The sequence below is a fragment of the Phocoena sinus genome, chromosome 1 (genome assembly GCF_008692025.1).
Source record: "Phocoena sinus isolate mPhoSin1 chromosome 1, mPhoSin1.pri, whole genome shotgun sequence".
Classification (NCBI taxonomy): domain Eukaryota; kingdom Metazoa; phylum Chordata; class Mammalia; order Artiodactyla; family Phocoenidae; genus Phocoena; species Phocoena sinus.
Genome location: NC_045763.1, coordinates 79,669,588 through 79,693,033, shown reverse-complemented (window position 1 = coordinate 79,693,033; position 23,446 = coordinate 79,669,588). Strand labels below are relative to the sequence as shown.

The window sequence follows — 23,446 nt, the reverse complement described above, 5'->3', positions numbered from 1 at the left end:
CTGTCCCCCTTATAAATCTAATAATTTCCGCACCACTCTGTCTGATGGGCTAATCACCGTGACCACTTGCATTCCTTATTCTACATAAATTTTTTTTCTGGTCAACTACATTTGGTAAGTAGGAATTATTATACAATCAAAGACACGAAGAAAACTACTACCATTCTCCAGATGCATATTACGAATGAAATTTAAAAGGACTTCAAACTTAGAAAAAAAGAGATGTATTCTAAGCTACAAATTTATGCTACAAATTATCCATTTGATGTCTAGATATATACTAGAAAAAATACTGTACTTCTGCACTTTTTGTGAGATGTACTCAGTATACAACCTAGGCTATGTGCTTTAAGTCATTGGATTGGGTCTAATTTAATTCATAGGCCAACAATTCCAAACGCATCAATTCTACCAGCAAGGCAATGTTTAGAAAGGCTCTCTTCATCTGCAGAGAAGACAATTCACTTGACAGCACTCCTTTCTTGAGAAATGACTCAAATCAGTTAGACTGAAAATACATCTAGAGGGTACACAGCTGTCATACAGCCCAAAGTAGCCCTCTGAGCAATAACTTGATTCATTTTTCCCTATCTATACAACTGGTTCTGCAAACAGCATTGCAATCCAACAATGCATTTTTGCCCCACTGTGAAGAGAGAGCTTTTCAGTGCCCGTGTTGGATTCCTTTATACTTACAGGTATGGTAAACTGCACATAGTGATTCCTTGATTTTATTTAATGAGAAACAGACATTTAAGCTCAATGATCTATGTCAACCACTTACAAATAAGGTCTCTAAAATTAGAGAATAATATTTTATCAATGTTAGCATCAAAGTCTGAGGGACAGACAGGTACCAGATTGCCTCCTGGGTATAGGCAACTTATGTATTTATATTGTAACATTCCTTAATTATTAAGTTTTTATTATGGAAAATGTAAAACATACACAAAAGTAGAGAGAGTAGTAGTATAATGAAGCCCACGTGCCCATCACTCTGATACAACAGTCATGATACCCACTCCAACTGGATTATTTGAAACAAATTCTAGACATTATATTTTATCTGGCTTATTTCAGTATGCATCTCCAAAAGGTAAAGAGTTTAAAAAATATAACCACAGTATCATAATCATACCCAGTAGTGTGCTGGTAGGTATTTTACAACCAGTTCTCTGGCCAGGGGGGCGGGGAGGGGGGAGGGGGATGGCCCTGATTTGTAGTCTTTGCCAATTTCCGTGGGGTTGATAATAAATGTGCAGCACACATTCAGTACCTCGACTATGCAGAGACATTAGCTATAAATAACCTTAAGAGCACAGATAACAGCAAATTATAGAAAAATTAGTAGGAAGTGATAAATTTTGGGTGTTACTTTTATTTTAATACTTCAAGTTTGTATAATTTTTTAATGGTTGTGTTTAACAACTGGCTTGCAAAATTCCTGAAAACATAACAATCGTCTCTCGCCAACTCTAGCATACCACTGAATCACATCCAAATAATTAATAATTCCTTAATATTACCAACTATCCAAATTTCTCTATTTTTCCTCAGCAATAGAGAAACATTTTAAGCAGGAAGGAAGAGGGAACTTTGCTTCAGAAAGCTACAGCAAAGAGTTAGGCTTTCTAAACGGTTGGGTGCTTCTGTGTGTAACTGTCTGCTGTTAAAGGCTGTTTCCAGGAGGTTAAATTAGGTGCCCTCATACATATGTGCCTCTATATTACTGGGCAATCAGCAGTGTTTTTATTTCGCTTTTACTGCCCATTCTCAGGCACACGAGAGAGAGAGTTTAAAAAGGAGTAGAGAAGGAACTTGGCAGATGGGAAAATAAGTCCTTTCCAGGTAAACAACCATAAAATGATGGAGTGTTCTACAAGAAAGATTCCTAAGATGTGACACCTTCTGTCACACCACCGTTGAAACTCAGTTTGTAAAAGCCCTCTTTAAATGTGCCTTCCAGAACTGAATACGGCATGTCAGGTGTGGTGGCGTCTAAGACACCCCCTAAGTGGGTCTGCTGTCATCCCTGATGAGGATGCCAGGCTGCACTGTGACCCCACCTTCAGCTCATAGTCAAGTCCAACTTAAGTCTCGTAAATGAACTAGTGTCTACCGGCACTCACCCAGACTCCAGAGTGTACATTCATGAACTCCCTCCCACCACCAAATGCGTTTCCAAACTATCTTTCCCACATCATTTCCCACTGTGCCTTTGAACAAACCCTTTATTCCAGATAGGCCAGCCTACCCACTGTCCAAAAATATTACATACCATTTTTATATTTTAAACATTTTATTATGAAAAATCCCTAATATAAAAGTATAAATAATAGTATAAGGAAGCCCCATGTACCCTTCACTCAGCTTCAACAATTATCAACTCATATCACACCCATGCCCAGGATTATCTTGAAGCAAACCCTGGACGTATCATTTCACAATGATTTCAGTACTGCATACATTCCGTCCCGTACGTCTCTGCTCAGATATTTCCCTTCCACCCCCTTCACCTTTCCAAATTCTATCTCATCCTGCCAGGCTCAGTTTGGGTCTCACTTCCTACATTGTTTCCACTGAACTTGTCACTTAGTTATATGTCTCCTTGGGCATCTCTCTTATTGCTGTCCTGCTGTTCTGTACCTCCTAAGCTGTATACTCACAATGTTATTAGCCTGGAAAGCAGGAAACTGCTCTCACTACACAGACAGTGCAATGATAATGCTTAGTAGAAAGAGTACTAAAGAATAACAACCTGGTTTTAGAAAGTTTATTAAAATTTGGTACACCAATTTCACACAGCATATTGACTCAATTGCTTATATGGCAAACGTCTCATGGCATAGAACAGGGTGTGCCCACAAAGTATGACAGGCCAGAAAGAACACTAGACATGAAGCTAAAATAACTAGCTCTTCTCCTAGTCCTTCTGTTTGTGTGTCACGTTGGGTTATATTGAGTGACTTCTCAAAGTTCACCTATAAAATAGGAATTAACTGTAGCCATTCTCTCTCTCTCTCTCTCTCTCTCACTGGACTGTCAGAGTCAAATGCGATTATGTATGTAAAGATGGCCTTGTAATTATAAAGCATGTTGTTGATACACATCATTACCTGTAAATGCAGAAACGGCTGGCCATCTGATTTGATAATAAGAAAAACTATTGCTTTGGATCCTGAATATATGAGAATAAATTTAAGCTCTCAACAGGGAAAATGGGAATGTGAAAGATAGTACAGAGATCAGATGGGATTTAGAACCAACAAAATTAACCCTAGAGGAATTCAAGAGCATACCTAGATTCTAGTTCAAACACCAGTGCCTTATAATTAAAACAGACCAATTAAAGGACCCCGAAAAAGAGACTGCAAAGGAAGCAAGATATACTGTCAGCTATTTAAGAAAAATTCCTGTTACATTACTTAAATGAAAAGGCAAAATTCAACATCTGATGCCCTCCTTCAAATAAAACTGCAGAATTATCCCCCCAAATGGCTATAATTCTGAATTTATTTTCTCCTAGGACATTTTCAAAGTCTTTGACTTCTCAACTTTTCCTTTTGTTTTGTCAAAGAACACTCATTACTATCACTCTGCAAACATTTATCATATTATACTAAACACTACTTAAATTACAATAGAATTGAGGTCTCTCCTTCCTCCTGCAGAAAAGAGGATAGATGGCTTTATCAAAAAAAATGCTGTTCTACAACTGACACTGCTAGCTGTCATTGGAGTCCTGTGAGAGACAGGTTCAGCCTATCTAAACCATCCATTAGAATATTAATATTACACGTTTTCTTGCAAGTAAACGAAAATTACAAGGGGTGAGGAAAAGGCTTAAATTTTTTAAAACTCTGGATAATCTAGGCCAATGTAGAAAAAAGGGGTTTTTCAACTTTGGACATTAACAGAATTTAGCAATAGTTGGTAAAAACAACAGCTGCTAAGCCTGGTAAACCCACATGAGATTATTAGGTCAAAAATCACAGAAATACAGAGAACATTTCAAAACTCCCAGCACACTGACAACAAAGCACCAAAGTGAAATCTCATTAGGAAAGGAAATGGTTTTAGAAAGAACTTTTTTTTTATACGACTGCTGCACCATGTTTAACATCTCTGAGGACTTCACTAGAGAGGAAAAACACAGAATCAAGAGTGAACTACAGAACAGTTTCCTTCCTCTGTTCCCTTTCCCCTCTCATCATTCTCCAATACACACACCAGGCAACTCTCTGCATCCTTACAACTCATTCTCCATTCACAAAAACACTGATACAGAGATTTTAAAAAAATCATCATTTTTCAAAAATGAGATCATATTGTTAGAATAAACTTTCTCTCGTCTAGATCACTTTAAGATAAGGAAACTACCAGTCACTGACTCAGTCACCTTCATGCAGAACAGGAAAAGAAACAAAGGAGCTCCAAGGCTTCTAACAGATAAAAATGAGAATTTTATGCTATCTAGATTTATGTGGCTTTTGAGTATTGTTACCCATGCTGATCAATTATCATGAAAGACTTTTCAAAGTTAAAGTCTACATATTGCAAAATATGCATTAAAAATGTGAAGGACCATACTCTTTTTACTTGTTCATTTGCTGAATAATTCAAGGTTGAATTTCAGAGAATGTGAAGATTGAACAAATTTCAGGTTATAACAAAAACTTAGAGGCTTTTCCAATCTGGTCCTGGGACAGCTATAATTTCTTCTAATTTGTAGTGTTCCTGTACAATCAATAACTATATAAAAGCCTAATTTTCCAGCATTAGGTAATTTGACTCTAAAAATAACCAGGAAAAAGTCCATTTAAGCCTAGTTAACTGAAACAACAAATTATAAATCATCAAAAGACAAATCAAGTGGAACCTACCCTAATAGCTCTTCCTAGGTAGATAAGACAAAACAAGCCCAGTGTTTTGTGAGGCCCTTACAAGCAGCTGATGTGAGGCTGAAGTAGTCAAGTTCGCTCAGTATATTGTAACACTCAGTTGTGGAAGCTAATGCTCACTCACCGCAAGATAACCAACCACATGTAAATATTCTTCTAAGCCCTTTATATCAATTAACTTATTTATGCTCCCAACAACTCCATGAGGTTATCTCCACTTTACAGATGAGGCAACTGAGACAGAGTTATGGGATTTATCTATGCCTGCACAACCAGTAAACTCGTAAGACTGGCAAGAATGTGAATAATCTTCAAAGACATCTCTGAGGGGAATAAAAAGTAGCTCAGCTCAATAAAACGAACAGCACACTAAACGTACATTCATTCATTCACCCCTTCCTTCAGTCATGGGTGTAGCAGGAGGAGTCAGCAAAATGACTAAGGAGAGTGAACTCTTATCCTGACTAACATCTACCTTATTTGCGAGCTAAGCTACACAGTCTCTCAGAACGCCAGCTTAATCGTAAAAACAGACGTAGCTCTACCTGGCCTTTTTCCCTTCACGTTGATGATAACATCAAATGCAATGGATACTCCTTTCGCCCAGGAGGCTTCAGAAAACAACTGCCCATGAAGGAGTAAACTCCTGGCAAATACAAGCCCTGCTCCCCCCATAAAACCTACCCAACGTGCCCACAGTTTTCAAGCCTTCTGGGAAACAAGGAACTGTCCTGTGTGGAGTGATTACCTGCTTTCCACAGACTTCTCCTGTGCAAAAAGAGTCGTTATTCTTCCCACAGAACACACACTACTTCTCCCAAGTCTTCTCTCATTTCTAGTAAGACACTCATGTTTAGAAGCTGTCTTAATCCATTCGGGCTGCTATCACAAACTCCCATAGACTGGGGGGCTCAATCAACAACATTTATTTCTCACAGTTCTAGAACCTGAGAAGTCCAGTACCAAGGTGCCAGAAGATTCAGTGTCTGGTGAGAGCTCACTTGCTGGTTCACAGAAGGACCTCTTCTCATTGTGTCCACACATGGTTGGAAGGGCAAGGAGCTCTCGGAGGCTCTTTCATAAGGGCACTAATCCTATTCTTGAAGGCTCTACCCCCATGACTTAATTACCTCCCAAAGACACCCCCCCAATACCGTCACCTTAAGGGTTAGGTTTTAACATACGAATTTTGCGGGGGACATACTCAGCCTATAGCAAAGCTATGATTTTTAAAGTTGTGTTAATATAAGTACATTCACTGGTAACCTGAAATTTGAGGATTTGGGGGACTCCATAAATAATCAGAAGGAACTTAGTCCCTTCCTTCTACAAAAAACTGAAAAGTTATAAATTATAGTAAAACTAGTAAAACTTCAGTAAGCATAGATGGACTTATGTAATTACCATGGGATGCTTGTGATGAAAGAAAATGAGAATATGTACTCCTATGACCTCTTCCTCAAGTTTTTTTCATATGAGCCTCCTCTGCTCCATCCCCACTGCACTACTGGGTCTCCCAACATGACCTCTCACATCTCCAACACATCCTCCACATAACGGCCAGCATCACCTCCCAAAACAAATGTGATGTTACCTTCTGCTTCAAAACCTTCCTTGTGGCTCCTGGGTTCCTCCTGATGAAGCTGAGTTCTGCTTATGGGGTTAAAAATGTATCTCTAAGGCCACCCCAGGCAGAGGCTGAGCCAGAATCAGCACTGGGAGTTCCAACTCCCACTCTAGTCTCCAGTGTTCTCATTCTTGCATTCATGACACAAAGGGGAATAGCTGACTTTGGCAGGGAGGGCTACACTGGGTATGTATTTAAAAAACTCAAAGTGTGAGATTGATTCCAAGCATATTTTCACATCAGTGTAAGAGACATTATAGCAGATAAAACTGGCAAAATACTACTTCATCAGGCAAAAAGAAAGGAGCCACATGGCCAAAGAAACAAGAATTTAGAGCCAAAAAGAACTTCAGGCCCTCATGCCACAATGCAACAGACACATAGAATGTTCACCTTCTTTAGCTCCAAAAATTTGATTCACATCCCATGACTTTACATACTAAAACATTGTGCTAAAAACTATTTTCCCTCTACATAAAACACAAACATAAAACATAAGTGATGCGTAAGTGTTTTATAAGTGATTATAAAACATAATATTCGGGGCTTCCCTGGTGGCGTAGTGGTTGAGAGTCCGCCTGCCAATGCAGGGGACGCGGGTTTGTGTCCCAGTCCGGGAAGATCCCACATGCCGCAGAGCGGCTGGGCCTGTGAGCCATGGCCACTGAGCCTGCGCGTCTGGAGCCTGTGCTCCGCAACGGGAGAGGCCACAACAGTGAGAGGCCCGCGTACCGCAAAAGAAAAATAAATTAATAATAATAAGATTCAATTTAAAAATAAGTGTCTGGAAGTTGGAATTGGTTAATTGGAATATTTTATTTAATCTTTGGGTATTTCATTATGGGTGTCTAAGGACCTGATACTTGAAGATGTAATATATGAAAGAATGAACATACATGTGGGAAGGTTAAAAACTACCTGTGGACACCTTCTCCCAAATTTTATGAAAAACACTAATTTCCATAATATAGAGAGAATATTTAATTGTAATTCTAAAACAAGCACAAAATAAGTGCACATTAGCTTAACCACTTATTTTTAAAAATTCAATGGATGGGATCAAATACTGCAAGCTATCAGTAATCAAGACAGATTTTTATTTAATTTTTTAAAAAGTCTAATACTGATAAATACTTTGAAGGGAGGAAAACCTAAGCTGGCAAATCTCCTCTACTGAATGATTAACTTGAACGATACTAACTCAGGCATAGGATTAACAACTGGTAAACCGTAAAACCAGCCCAAGATTCCTCCCATGTAATATGCTTCAGTAGATTTGTCTTTTGCAGTGGGGTGACTCTGTGCCATTAATTTCTGTACTACATCCCCTCCACAGGCTCCTAACGCTCTTTGCTCACCTTCATGATTATGGGTAAAGAAAGGTCTGGTGAAGTGTAGAACAATGGGAAAAGTAGGGCCTGAATCAGCTCGTAACCCCAGTGCCCCCTCCCAGTTGGGTTGGTCCAGTTCTACCACCAATAAAGAACCACCCATGCCTGAAAAAACCCAGATCCCTTTTTTAGCACTGTGAACCATGTAGGAGATGCTTATTATATCTGCTTTGTTCTCTATTTCTACGGTGCCCATCACCATAGCAACAAGGCACACAGATGGAAAAGTAGGCTAGAAATACCTAGAAATGGGGGTGGGGATGGGGACTATGGAAGAAAGGGCCTTTCACTGGTTAAGAGAGAAAAAGGCTAGAATTCTTCTATCAACACAACACTACGGGGCACTTCTAATGGAAAAAGTAGGTTTTCTTTGCAACAACAGAAAGCAGCCTAAAAACTCAATAAATATCAGTGGTTGTAGGAGGTAGAGTGGCTAACTTTTGGAGGTTTTAAAGCCAGGTCTATTTTATTAGAAAATCTTGTGTGCAAATCAAAACCTTTACACAGCATCCAATTTTGGAAATTACACATTAGTTCCACAGTGTGGATGATTACTACTTAAAATTTTTGGTTATTTTGTTGTACTAAAAGTTGAGACATCTGTTAAGGAAGTGTGGCTGGGAAGATAAGTTGATACAATGAACATTTTCCTGAAAGTGACAAGTTTATCTTCCAAGTTTTTGTACAAAATATCCCCAGAGGAAATCACTGGGTGGAGTGGTGAGGGTGACTGTTGTTTCACCCTAGGGAGTCCCTGTCCCCATCAAAACTGGGACAAGGCCTTTCCCACCTCCAGCCCCTTTGCTGTCTGTAAGAACATCTTCACACTCCAAGGTCTCTATTTTGGTTTTTGTTTGTCTTTTCCTTTTCTACTGCCAGCCTGAGTCCTCCTTGTTCATAATTTTCTAGGACATTTGGAATGCTTGGGATATTATTTATATTGTTACTGGTCAGGAAATAGAACAAGGAGCCACACTGGCCACATAAGCTACTTGGGGAGGTTTTCTACGTAAATAAAAATGGTGTATATATTAAAAAACAAGAGATGCTTTATGGACCAAATTGAGAGAGTTTTAACACTAGCAACTTAGAGAGTTTAGGAGAAAAAGCAATGGACAACTTTATGGGAATCTTAGGTCCTTGACTCAGCCGCTAACTAGCTGTGACACTGGATGATTTTTACTTTGCCTTTTTCAACCTTAATGTCTTATCAGTAAAAAGAAAAACTGAGATGGAACAGGGATATGAACTTGAGGTGTTCTAAGGATGATTTCAAGGCATGTTAAAATGTTATGCATGTGTGTGTAGTATTCTGGGAAAGACCCTCAAGGATACCTATAATATAAAAAAGGTTAAAAATCGATACTCTGTAAGATCTCTTCCACACAACTCTAGAATACCATGACTTGAATCAACTTACCCAAATAAACTCAAGGCTTTGAGCTCAGACTCAGGTGAATGTAATACTCAGGTCTTCTCAAAAGTCCTCACCCAAGGGACGCTCTCCCTGACCACCCTGTGTCACCAACCACTACCAGCCGCCAACCGCTCTCTAGCCCTGTACGCTGCTTCAATGTTCATCAGAGCACTCAGTACATGATATTATATGTTGGATTTGCTTATCGTCTATCTTCCCTCCTCTAGGATGTACGCTCCATGCTGTTTGCTTCATTGTTGGATTTATTCTCAGTGCCTGGCAAATATTAAGTGCTCAAAAAATATTGAATAAGTGTTTTCTTAATCCATAAAATGAAGCATGGCAGACCCAAAATTCAAATACATTTTTTTTCTTTTAAAAAATCTGGCGGGGGTGGGGGTGCTTCCCTGGTGGCGCAGTGGTTGAGAGTCCACCTGCCGATGCAGGGGACACGGGTTCGTGCCCCAGTCCGGGAAGATCCCACATGCTGCAGAGCGGCCCGTGAGCCATGGCCGCAGAGCCTGCGTGTCCGGAGCCTGTGCTCCACAACGGGAGAGGCCACAACAGTGAGAGGCCCACGTACCGAAAAAAAACAAAAAACAAAAAAAACTGGGCCCTGCTAAGAGCAATGTACTCTACTAAGCATTTTGTGAGCGTATCTGTCTTACTTAATCTTCGTATGATCACATTAAGGCAAGCTTTTCAATTTTTAGAGGCTTCTATAAAGTAACACATCTGGGAAAAGAAGGCAGGCAACATACTGTAGAAAAAGTTGTTTCATCAGGTACCAGATCTACAGCTAACTTGCAGTCTGCTGAGACAAGCCACAATCCCCTTATACAGTATCCACATTTGTATCCTGGGAATAACACTTGCCCCATCTCCCACAGGTCATCAGGAGAATAAATGTGCATATAAATGCTTCAGTATGTTAGAAGTGATGTACAAATGTACAATAGAGTAAGCAATGTGGTGGGGGGTCCCTGTAAAGTGTTTCAGTAGAGATCTGCTACAAGCTGCTGGGAGAAGGCAAGAGCACAGGGGACATCTGTACAGAGTCCTTACATACAGGGTGTCAAGAGCATCCAGGATCCAGGAGAACCCAATAAAGACTTATTAATCAATGGGAATGATAGCCAGGCTCAACTCCTCTCCCTTCAGAATGCATTACTCTGTAAAGAAACAAATGTCCCAAACCTAGCCTGGGACCAAACCTTTTTGCATGTAATTCACAGCCTCCTCTTGGAAAGAAATTAGCATTCCTGATAAAACGCTGCAGAAAACTTTTTTTCAATGGGATTAAGACTTGCTCTTAGAAATCAGTCACCCACTGACCTAGGAGACCGTCAGTCAAGCACCTGGTGATCCTTACCAACATTCTATTTGTATACAGTCTAACAATGCGTATAAAAAATTATGTATTATTTCTAAATACTCTAGGAGAGTTTGAGTGTACATCCCTAAAATGGATAATGGTGATTCTATCACTTTGGTATCAAATTAGCTTCCATCAAATCTTTTTAAAAGAGTGATAAGCTCTAACCATGCTCTTTCCCTTTTGAATGTTTTTGTCCACCAAGAAGAAATCTTTAAATTGGCCTATTGGGGCCTTTTTCCTTAGAGTTGACAGCGAATTTGACTGAAAAGTTTTCTTTAGCACCCAAACCAGTTGATCTTCAAAGTGGGGTAAGGGGTTTGGGGGCTTTTTGTTTCTGGAAGGAGGAGCACTCTGGTAGAATCTACTTCCAGATCACCAATTAACCCTCGTCTATAAGTATGTGCTTCAGAACACCTGATGTCCAGCTGGTTCCTTCTGGCCATCTCCCTTTTTTCCCTTTTCACAGTCATCCGCTCCCCACATTCCACAAGAAAGGTAAACATCTCATTTCTCAGGAGTCTGCTTGTGGTGCATTGCCTTGGGGAGTAAAAATCTCCAGGGCTCCAAGCTGAGGGTCATTTGAAATACCTGTAGGGTTACAGATGTTAAGAAAGTGATGGACTTTCAAGACTGAGAAATCCTTTTGGGAGTTGGGGAAAGTATCCATTTCTTTGCTTCAAACAACACTGGAGGGAGACCCAATCAAGTTGTTAAGACAACAGAACATGGAAAATCATTTTTGTGATCAATCACTAGGTAACTTTTGTCATACACCTCAGGAGTTTAAAAAATAGAGTGGAATTATACTGCCTTCATTCCCATACACTTATATATGTGGTAAGGTGTCTGAAGCATTGACACTTCAAAAGAAGCCTCGATTACGAAGCCTATCTTATTTTAGCAATAAGTTTTACTTATGCATAAGTAAACTCTTTTTAAGCCCAGGCATCTCACTGAGAAGTTATTTTCCATAAAATTTTACCTATGCTTAATACTTATTCATCAAAATTCTAATATACTTGTGCTGGTCAATCGTATATTAGTCAAAATCATAAAAACTCAATCCAAGTGAAATTTTGTTTAACATTTAGAGGCTTATTGTCACAAGAACTTAAAAAAAATATAGTGTGTATATATGTGCATCACAAGAGTACGATAAGGTAATCAATGAAAGATTTTCAAACATAAGACTGTTAAATGGGGATTAGGTTATATAGAAGAAGAATGAAATGAGTTCCACAAGGGAAGCAACTATGTAAAAATTCCCAGCTTTTCTAGACCAGCTTGTTTGTGTGTTTTATAAATGGATGACATGGTAGATATGAAATCACTGTGGTATTTAATTTAGCTTCCACTGGGTACATAAAAAAGAGTGTTTTTTTAAATCAATATTTATAATATCAGAAGTGCCATTTTTTACAACTATAAAAAAATTTAGATATTAACTTTTAAAATGTATGAGGAGAGGACATAGTGTTTCAAAATCCTTTTAGGGGGTACTGGACAAAAATCATTATCAGACACTTTATTCTAAACTCCTTTATTCTAAGGACTTCCCTGGTGGTCCAGCAGTTAAGACACCACGCTCCCAATGCAGGGGATCTGGGTTCAATCCCTGGTCAGGGAACTAGAGCCCACATACCACAACTAAGACCCATGCAGCCAGGTTAAAAAAAAAAAAAAAAAAGGCTTCGCTGGTGGCGCAGTGGTTGAGAGTCCGCCTGCTGATGCAGGGGACACGGGTTCGTGCCCCGGTCCGGGAAGATCCCACATTGCTGTGGAGCAGTTAGGCCCGTGAGCCATGGCCGCTGAGCCTGCGTGTCCGGAGCCTGTGCTCCACAACGGGAGAGGCCACAACAGTGAGAGCCCCGCGTACCGCAAAAAAAAAAAAAAAAAAAAGTTGCTTCTATCTTGCTGTCCTCTGTGCCCGAGTTTAGTCCCCAAAGCCTGGAATTGAAAGCACCCTTGGGGATCCTAAACTGCCTGTAAGCCAAGAACCTGTGCTGACCATCTAAACTTTTGACTTCTAATAGAAAGAGCCAGAATTATTTCAGTAAAGTCCAAAAGCTGAGTCAAGCATCCCCTGCAAATGGCCAAATCCAGAACTCTAAACACAGTAAACGTTCAGTAAACACTAGCTCATTAACAAAATATTTTGGTCATTCAACTGATATCTATTAACAGCATATATACAATAACTCTTCTTCCTACTTCTAACCTTCAAGGAAATCTTTCAGATTTCCAAATACCAGTCAAAAGTACATTATTGAAACAAAGCCCTGGACTAGATAATAAGTATACTGAATTTTATTGCCTAATTCTTTCCCACATATCAGGTATAATGCCTGGCTCAGGAAGCTCACTCGGGAGATGAACAAAATTCATCCTTTATCATGAAGGAGCACCTAGGAGGAGGCAGAGGCATTCTCTGGCAGAGGGAATATAACAGATGCACAAGCATCAGAGGCAACACGGGGAAGGGATTCAGCAGCTCCTACGAGTGGTAGGCAGAGGGAAGGGTCTGGAATGGTCTCTCACAATAGGTATGCTTGAACTGACTCTTGAAAGATGGGCAGGTGTTTGACAAGGGGATATGAACAGAGAGAGAAAAGGGGAAAAAAAGCCACGGAGTGAAGCCATCTGGCTACCTTGTACCTTCCTCCCTGCACTGCAGACAGTTTAGGATGGCTGGTGCATGGGGGTGTTATTGTACGCGCTGTGTCCATGGTGCACGCGTTGGTGATTTAGAAATGACGGGGGTGGGGGGAGCGGGGGGCAGTGAGAGGTGAAGCTGGAGAGTTGTAGAAGCAGACGGAGGAAGACTGTATTATATGGCTCTCCAAGGCATTTGGAATCGATCCTTTGGCAAAGCAAGTCATTAAAGGATTATTAAACCAGGTAGTCGTGGTATGAAATTTGCCTTTCACAATGATTATTTTCCTGTTGTGTGAACAGCCAATTTTGTCGGGGGAAGATAGGAAAGACTACAAACTGAACTACCATTTGGAGGCAATTAGCAGCAGTCCTGGAAAAGACTCAAGGCAGTCAAGAGACTGTAAAGGAAGGGCACTGTTGGGAGGTACCTTAAGGGTGTGGCCTCTGGACAAACTGGTCACCATCCTTTAAGGAGCAGTTAAGGGGGGAACAAAGCAAAGAGAAGCCCAGAGTGAGTTCTATGCATTTTAGGGTTATGTAATTGGGTAAATGGTATTGCTATTTGCAAAAAAATGGAATCTAAAGATGATTAGCAAGTTTTGGTGGGGGAAAAGGTATCTTTGGTACACTAACTCCAGGCCCTTACTGTTCCATAAGTCAGGTAGCACCGGAGATATCATCCCCATTTTAAGTTCAAAGGGGTAATTTTTTTTTTTTGCCCCAAATCACATGTGGCAGTTTGGGGAGTCCACTACATACCAGGCTTAAGGGCAGATATACAAGGGAGCCAAGATCCATGCTTTCACGTAACTTATATTCTGGTGTGGGCGGGGAGGGAAACAGAAGATAAACAAGCCAGCAAACAATAAACCAAAGCCTGAAAGACTAGGACGGAGAATGGCAAGGGTACTTTATCTGAGGTGATCAGGGAAACTATACCTGAGGCCACTGGTGCTGACCTTCCATTGAGAAGGAAGCAGCTACGCAGATTCATAAGAGAAGAGCGTCCAGGCAGAGAGCAGCAACTGAGAAGCCCCAGAGGTAGGAACAAGGTTGGTGTGCCCTGAAGGAGGAATTCCAAATACTGGCAAGGGGTGAGCGAGAGGAAGCCCCAGCTCCAAAGGCATTCCTGGGAGGGTGGAGGTGAAAGCCTTGAGCCCCCTTAGGGCAGTGCTAGCAGAGCATAAATACTCTGGGAATCTGCCCACCAAGCACACAGCATCGTGCATCCAGAAACTGCATCATGACTCACACTTTTCGAAGACAAGTCATTGCTCAGTTGCCTATTTCGGCATTGAAATAGGGCCAGGAACAAACTCACTTAGTTTTGCCTAGAGAGATGAACTTTAAAATCTTCAGATGAACAGAATTCATCTGCTCAGAGCAAGAAATAACCTGCAGTCCAATGGCAGGCGATTCTGCCCCCAAGGCTCCATCATGTCCTCACATGTTACACGGGAGCAGAGCCTCCCAGCCACCCTCCAAGGCCCTCAAAGGGACCAGAGAGGCAACATTTTCCCCAAAGGATGCCCCATGAGCACAGCTGGGGAGTATAAGGAGAAATGGTTCCCCACTGCCAAGGTGCCGAGCTGGGTCCTGTCAATGAGAGCCTGAAAGCCTTGGAGAGACCGGATGTTCGGTTGCCTGCTGGCTCTGAGATGCGCCATCCCAAGCACAGCAGTCCAGCCAGCTCTCTGGAACACACTGCCTATGCCTCCCCTCCTGTGGTCATCTTCCACTGCTGCTTTGTGGTCTACCTATTCTGCCAACATTCCTTCATGTGCCCCCATTCAGCCAAATGCCTTCAAATTCCCCTCGCTAAGGGTGATGCAGATCAACCCTCTGACCCTCTTTGAAAAGATCCTGCTTTACAGCCAATTTTCTCAGATGCATCTGCTTGGTGTATCCAAAAGAAAAAAGTAGCTGAATTTAAAGTCTGTCAATATAGCATGAATAAATTAGAAAAGAATTAAATCATTCCTGAATTAGGTGACCCCTTTCAGAGGATCACATGGAGAAGTCATATATTATGAACATTTAAAGATGACTCCAAACATTACGGCTGCTTTGGAACGGTGCTGGAAACCTGTGGCACACTCTGATCCCTGCTTAAGGCAGGCTCATCTCGTGTCCAAGCTCATTTCAAGCCACACTTCCACAACATCTCTGCTCCCGCTCCCTGGCCAATTTTTGTTCCTAAAGTCACCATACAACCTCCAACCATAAGACGCTTGCACATACTTTCACGACACCTGTATATCTCCTTCCTAATAACGTTGGGAGTAGCAATTTTTCATGTATTTGCAGTGATTGATTCTCCTGTCTCCCCCAGTAACCTGTAACCTCCATGGTGGTATGGACCACGTGCATTTTTGCTTACTGTTGTGTCCCTAGAACCCGGCACGGTGTCTGGCACACAGTAGGTGCTTAACAAATAGCTGCTGGAAAAAAATACTATGAAATATACTCATTGGTGGAACGTTTCTGCTTCTGAAAGTGCATGTGGCAAAAAATCATTCAAACCAAGGCTGGAAAAGGTTAAGGCTGAGCTATTCTGGTTTTTATTTTATATATATATATATATATATATATATATATATACACATATATATGTATATATACACATATATACATATATATATACACACATATATACATATATATATACACACACACACACACATATATATATATATATATATATATATATATATATATATACACACATACAGGGAAGACTTTGCTAGGTTTAAACTGATTTGGGGGACAATTCTCAAAAAGTCTGACTAACAATTTAACAATACTCATTTGGAAATGTATGGAGGTGACCAATTTTAAAACTTTTTTTTAATGGAATAAGAGCTCATTTTCAAAAAGGTGCATCTAGATTAGGCCAAATTAAAAAAGAAAAGCTACCGCTTACTTCATCAGGCACAGTTTATTAGGTAATCTGCATACATTTTTTTCATTTACTCCTCATATCTGAATCTTACCCCCAGGTTACAGATTAGGAAATTGAGGATGCAAGAGGCATACTGAGTAAGTGGGAGAGCCAGGATTCATATCCAGATCTTTTTGATTCCAAGAGCTATATCTTAAATCTAAGCCACACTATAAGCTAAGAAATAGGTGTGACATTGAGTAATAAGGCGTTGCTCCCTCCCATGATAAGGTACAAGACTGCAGTCTAGTACCATCGATTGGGGCCAGTATTTAAAATAGGATTTGGATGCCAACGATGTGGTAGTAGAGAAATGAGACAATTCATGAAAAAGGAATAAGGAGGAATAGGAACTAACATTTACTGAAAGCTTGTTTTATGCCAGATACTGGATACTGGATTAGATGCTTTCATGTTAAGAGTTCTTTTAATCCTAAGAATCCTGTGAGATGGATAACAATCGTCAAGAAAAAAAAAGGTGTAGAAAAACAGTGGTGTTCGACTACTCCAATGTTCCTTTCCCCCATCTTACTAAGGATGTGAAAATCCCACGTTTTAGCTGGGCATAAGGTTGTCTACAGGAAGGACAATATTCCCCAGTCTCTATTCCAGCTAGATGAGGTCATATTGCTAAAGTCTGGTCAATGAGATTTAACAAGAAATGTATGACAGCCTCCAGGAAATTTCCTTAAGAGACCCTGGGCTCTTGCTTTTTCCCATCTTCTTCCCTTCCTTTTGTCCTCCCTTCTATACTTGGAACCTGGATGTGATGGCTGAAGCTCCACTTACGACCATGAGATTGAGGGCCTCATTTGATGTTTGGTAGTTCTGAAAGGTGGAACCAGCCTAGGTCTCAGAGGACCTGTAAAGTCATAATACCAGCTCTGGACTGTCTCTCTATAATCTTTTTTTTTAATGTAAAAGAGAAACAAACATCACTTTGTTTAAGCAATTTTTCTTTGAGGTCTCTGTAACTGACAGCTAATCTTAACTAATCCAGCACCTCATCCAAAGTGATAGCGTAGGGTTCAAACCCTGGCTCATCAGTCTGCACAGTTCACCCTCTTAGGCAGAAGCCTGAAGAACTCCTGATTATAATCTGCAATAGACTTGAGGGGAAAATGTAAAAATGCTGAAAAAAATTTGAAAGAAGAAAAGAAGGAAGGTTTGAATATGCTTTCAAATCTGCATACCTGAGACAATCAAAGGGAATATGCTACTCGACAGTAAAAAATTTAGTCTCCATCGTAGATGGGCTGAGGAAGATCTCAGTCACCTGCATGGAGCTGGAAAGAGAAGAGAAATAGAAGCTGTGTAGCTGATAATGTCTCTGAAAGATGCTGTTGATGACCGAGGAGTGGGCATTGTAGAATAGAGCCCTGAAAATGGCCACAGGATGAAACAAACAACAAAGAATTACAAGGAATCCTGAAATTGAAGAAGCAGGAGATGAAGTTCAAAGATACACAGTCTGGAAAGAAACAAGCAGAATCATATGACCCATATCAAGCAGAATCACGTGACCCATATCACGACCAAAAAGGCAAAAGTAAAGGTCAAGGTTGAAGCTCTGACAACTCATTTTAATTCATTTCCTTTACATGGGTTCACAACAGCATTGCAGAAGTGAATTTAAATTGTGTTGCAATTGAGTAGAATCCTAAATAAGAGGAAGTCATAGAACAGGGAGTTTATTATTACCCTTTGTTCAATTTCTAAATGAACAGCACTGAAAAGAACTTAGCAGAGAGATACAGTGATTGGAGTTAGGTCTAATTTTATTTAAGATCAATCTTAATGATCCAGAAAAGGAAAAATAAGTTGTGTTATGTCTGCCAAAGACATTATTTTAAACACGAGAAAAAAACCTAAGTCATAACAAAGGTGTGTAGGAAGTTTCGAAAATATAGATAGGAAATAAAATGCAAGTGGGCAATAGCAATAAAAGAAAAGGCAGCAATATGAAAACAGACATGACAGAAATTAGAATGCATTTTACAACTGGTTAAAGAAATTCTATACTATAATTGGGCCTCCCAAATTCCTATAAGTGGTCGCAGGTCTGTACTTTTTGCAGAGTAAGCAATACTCCCTGCATCAGAAGAGCAGTGAGGGACATGCTATATAGGAGGCAATGAAAACCATGCCACCGAGTCTGAAGTTAACACGACAGATTCAGCATACATTTGTTTCTGATAATATCAGTGTAAGCTAGAAGGATACTGGAAAGAGAAGCAAAAAATAAATTTGGAAATTCAACTTGAGAAACACTAAACGAACATCAGATATTAAATAGGCTATTTTTTATGGGCAGTAAAAAATCAAAAAGGAACATAAAAATACTTGGATACCATCAAAAAGGATTTTAAAATTACAAAAACTGGGGCTTCCCTGGTGGCGCAGTGGTTGAGAGTCTGCCTGCCGACGCGGGGGATGCGGGTTCGTGCCCCGGTCCGGGAGGATCCCACGTGCCGTGGAGCGGCTGGGCCCGTGAGCCGTGGCCGCTGGGCCTGCGCGTCCGGAGCCTGTGCTCCGCAAACGGGAGAGGCCACAGCGGTGAGAGGCCCGCGTACCGCAAAAAAAAAAAAAAAAAAAAAAAATTACAAAAACTTTTTTATAAATAAAAATTTTGGCTTAAGCAAGAATCTTCTACATATTATTTCCAACCTTCAACTCCAGAAAACAAAACAAAAAATCACAAATTTCAAACCACTGCAGGAAAATACCCACACAGCCTAAAAAAATGTGGAGGGATAATGGAATATTATTCAGTACTAAAAAGAAAAATTATCAAGCCATGAAAAGACATGGAGGAAACTTAAATGCATAATACTAAGCACAAGAAGCCAATGTGAAAAGGCTACAGACTGATTCCAACTATAAGACATTTTGGAAAAGGGAAAACTGTGGACACAGTGAAAATATCAGTGATTGCCAGGGGTTAGGGGGGGCAGGAGGGATGAATAGGAAGATCACAGAGGAGTTTTAGGGCAGTGATAATATGATATAGTATCATACTCTGATGATATTATAATGGTGGATACATGTTGTTATATATTTGGCCAAACCCATAGCATGTACGACACCAAGAGTGAACCCTAATCTAAACTATGGTCTTTGGGTGATAATGATGTCTCAGTGTAGGTTTATCTATTGTATCAAGTGTACTGACTCTGGTGGGGGATGTTGATAATGGGGGAGGCTATGCATGAATGGGAGCAGGGGGTACATGGGAACTCTCTGCAGTTACTCTCAATTCTGCTGCGGACCTAAAACTGCTCTAAAAAATAAATTCTATTTAAAAAAAAAAAAAACTTGAAAGACCTGGTACCCTTTTCCAGTGATATTGATTAGGGCCCTTTTCATTTTAATTAACGTTGGTGCTTTCATTCTGAGGATTCAGAGGAATGAAACAGCAATGGGGAGGGGAATGGTCTTTAAAAAGCAAATCTTAACTAGTCAAATGAAAACACTCCCAATGTGAGAATCTTCCTGTTAGGCTGGACATGTTGGAACACTTTTCCAATTTAAGAAAAAAAGAACGTTTCAAAGAATAGTAAATTTAATTCTAACATGTAGTAGATATCCATCCAGTAGGTATCATGACTCAACTGTACACTCAGCAACAACACTGTCCCCCTCATTACCTGAACTAAGAGTAACGTCTGATATGTTAGGGGCCCAGTCACTTGTGGGATTGGCTGACATTTTATATTCCTTCAAGGGTGAAGCTGTTGACTAGGGAAGCCAGGGGCAAAAGAAAGTCACCTTGGCACTCACAAATCAAAGAGCATTTTCGGTTCTCAGGAGGTGGAACCTCAGCACGTGGAGGGTACTGGAATTTTTAAACAATTATACTGCAGTTTGATTGCTTCTGTGTACTACAACCTGACACTTAGGTTTTAGGAGACCTAACAGTCTGATAAAGGCACATACCATTTCATTTCCTCTTAGAAAGCAGTGTACACTTTGCCTATTTTAAGTTGGTTAACTATTTGCAATTTAAAAATTTCAGGGCTTCCCTGGTGGCGCAGTGGTTGAGAGTCCGCCTGCCGATGCAGGGGAAACGGGTTCGTGCCCCGGGCCGGGAAGATCCGACATGCCGCGGAGCGGCTGGGCCCGTGAGCCATGGCCGCTGAGCCTGCGCGACCGGAGCCTGTGCTCCGCAACGGGAGAGGCCACGGCAGCGAGAGGCCCGCGTACCGCAAAAAAAATCAATAAAAATAAATAAATAAAAATTTCATACCGATATCTTTTTACGGACTTAAAAAAAAAGTTTTTGGCAAGGCGAATTTATTCAAGGAAGTTCACAGGTAGGTTTTCGTTTTTAAATCAGGTTTATCCTTTTTTTGGGGAGGTGGGAAGGCGGCTGCTGAGAGGGAGTCTTTCTGACCACAAAGAAGTCTTCCACAAATGTCATCTGACTAAAGGCAACCTATGGACTTTGGGAAGTCAGGTGAGGACACAGAGTGATGAGCCAACACCCAGCCTCCCCCCTTCTGACCTCTCAGCACCTGCTCAACTGCAGCCCAGTAAGGGGAAACTCCTAGCTACTCTCTCGAAATGGGTATAGGTTGCTCCCTTCTCCTTCAAACAAACGAATGCCAACACCACCATTAAACTGTAGGCGAACAATTGTAGATTTCCCACGAGCAGAAAATGTTTGCCAACCAACAGCGCCAGGGCAGGGGGCAAAGGAGAGCGACCCAAGCGCGGACGCCCTCCGGAGAGGTCTGCTCATCTAGGGAGGGCGAGACTCCAGCCCAGGAAACCAGAACCCGGTTTCCGCACCACCCTGAGGACTCACACTCAGGTGCGGCGCCGTGACTGCTGGGGGAGACATGCGACCGCACCGTCGCGCCGCCCACTCCTCCTGCCCCGAATGATCCCAGCACCCAGAAGTCCCTCGGGGGTATCACTTCTAGCCCAGAGACGAGGGAGTGGCAAAACCGCGCCTCATCTCTCTAGCTCAGCCACCTGCCCGCAGGCCCGGCTCGCAGGTGAGGCGCGGACAGGTAACCGCACCTGCTCGGCCAACCCCACCTGCTGCGTCCCCTCACCCGGTCCTCCGCCCCCACCAACTGGGTCGGCTCGGCTCCTCCTCGGTGACCAGGGGCGTTTCGCCCCGACCTACCTGCGTGCGTCCGGCCCCGGGATCCGGCGCTCCTCGCGGGGTGCGCCCCGCGCCGCTCCGGGCGCGCCGGCGGCGGCCCCGCGCCCGCACTTCCTTGCTGCCGGCTGCTGCGGGCTCAGCGGGAAGCCCCAGCGCTGCCAGGCTCACCGCCTCCAACCGGCTCCATTGTGACGCGGCGCGTTCCGCCGGCCAATCGGGGCGCGGCGGCGCGAACCGCTGACTAAGTTCGCGGGGGGAGAAGGAGGGGACTGGGCGGAGGCAGGAGGCGGAGGCGTTGGCCGTGCGGCGGCGGCGGTGGCGGCTGAGGAGAAGGAGGAAGGGGAGAAGAGGGTAGCAGCTGCTTCGGTAGTTGCTCCTGCTGTTAAATTTGCAGCAGCCTCTGCCCGAGTGTTTGCCCAGCTTAGGGACTGCGGGGGCCTGTGACTCACCCCTTGCTGATGGAAACAAAGCGCGGCTGCCATCACCCCGGGAGCGCGCCATGTGGCCGCCCGGCCCGCTCGGCTGGGGCTAGAAAAGCGGGGGGCTGTTTTCAAGAGACGGCAGAGGGGCTTAGAGCTATCCAGGTGCACATGCAAGGCACTTTGGAAGTACATTTATGTGTCGGACCACTGCCTTCTCACATGTGCACCCAGAGTAACTTGTTATTTACATAACGTCTTTTGAACCTGAAGGGAAGGCTCGGGTGGAGCTGCGGGAAATCCCTTTACCTTTCCTTATACTGCCTACTTAAGATGCAGGGCCGAGCCCCTGTGTGGCAGTTTACAGTTGTACCAAACTAAGCGGCTTAAGATTCTGGGCCTCCAATAGCATCCGTCTCACAATATGTCGTTATCCTCGGGATGCGGAGGGAACAACGTGATAGAGGGGTCTCGCTTTACTCATAACTGGGCTTTTACTGCTAAGAAACTGCCGGTCTACCCTATCTACTGACCCGCTCTTCTCCCTCTACAGTTAAGTGGGAAAAGTTACAATGTGCCTTACAGAACAAACGAAAAAGTAATCCAAACCCAGGAATTCGGGGGACAAAATTTTTATCATCCTCATTCACCCGCTACTCTCATCCCCACCCCAGATTTAACTCAGTCTTTTTGCAGACTATCATCCTCAACACTGCGATTCAATTAGGCAACATTTATATCTTTGAGTTGCTATGGCAATCACATTACCATTAAAAAAAATGTACGGGAACCTCCGAAAGGAATAAAATAAAGACTATAAAAGACTCAGCATTTGGAGCATATCTGATGGTTTTGTATAAATGGGAGTAAAGAAAATGGAACAACTGAGTTATATGAGACCAAGTGGTGTCAGACAGAGACTGTTGAGATTAGGACTACAATTTAAATTACCCCAAAAGGGAATAAGAGGGTTGTCTTTGTGACACCACTGCTCTATTCTCTCCTTGTCCACTCCATTCTGGGTTGGCGGCTGTCTTGGAGGAAAGGCTGAAAGAGCATTTCTTCATTTAGTCATTGATAGAGTCTTTAGCCTTTCTTCATTTAGTCATTGATAGAGTCTTTATCGAACTTCTGAGAGTGAGACACTGTGTATGTACAGATCTGTTAAGCTAATTTAGATTTGAATTTGGTCCTCAAACTGCTTACAACCTGGAGAGGAAGATAAAAAGTATTCAGAATTAAATATGAAACAAGGAAAATGAGTGCTATGAGAAATACTGATTGGTTGTAAAGTCATGGCATTAAAATTTTTAAATGTCTAATTTTCCATATGTGTCTTTGAATGTTTGGAAAGGCATATTGTCTCCCCTTCCAAAACCACGAACAGAGAATCCATTCTTCTATCACAGCAATATCACTACTTGTGTGACTTGGAGTAGTAACTTAACGTCCTTGGGACTCAGCCTCTTCATCTATAAAATAAGAGATTAAAAACTAGATGATCTGTTAAGATTCCAATTCCAATGAGGGTATGAATAAAAAAGTGACTCCCATGCTTGGTAACCCAAGTCACCATTAGCAGGAAGTTAAAGTGCTCAAGTTCA

General features: G+C 41.9%; 1 protein-coding gene across 1 annotated transcript in view; it reads right to left on the bottom strand.

Annotated features, from left to right (window-relative positions):
• The window catches only part of LRRC8B (leucine rich repeat containing 8 VRAC subunit B), a 71,710-nt gene extending 50,124 nt beyond the window's left edge, over positions 1 to 21,586 (bottom strand). Inside the window, exon 1 of the mRNA XM_032603240.1 lies at positions 21,445 to 21,586. The gene's annotated coding sequence lies outside the window, so the exon portion shown is untranslated. The remainder of the gene's footprint in view (positions 1 to 21,444) is intronic.
• Between the last annotated feature and the right edge of the window lie 1,860 nt (positions 21,587 to 23,446).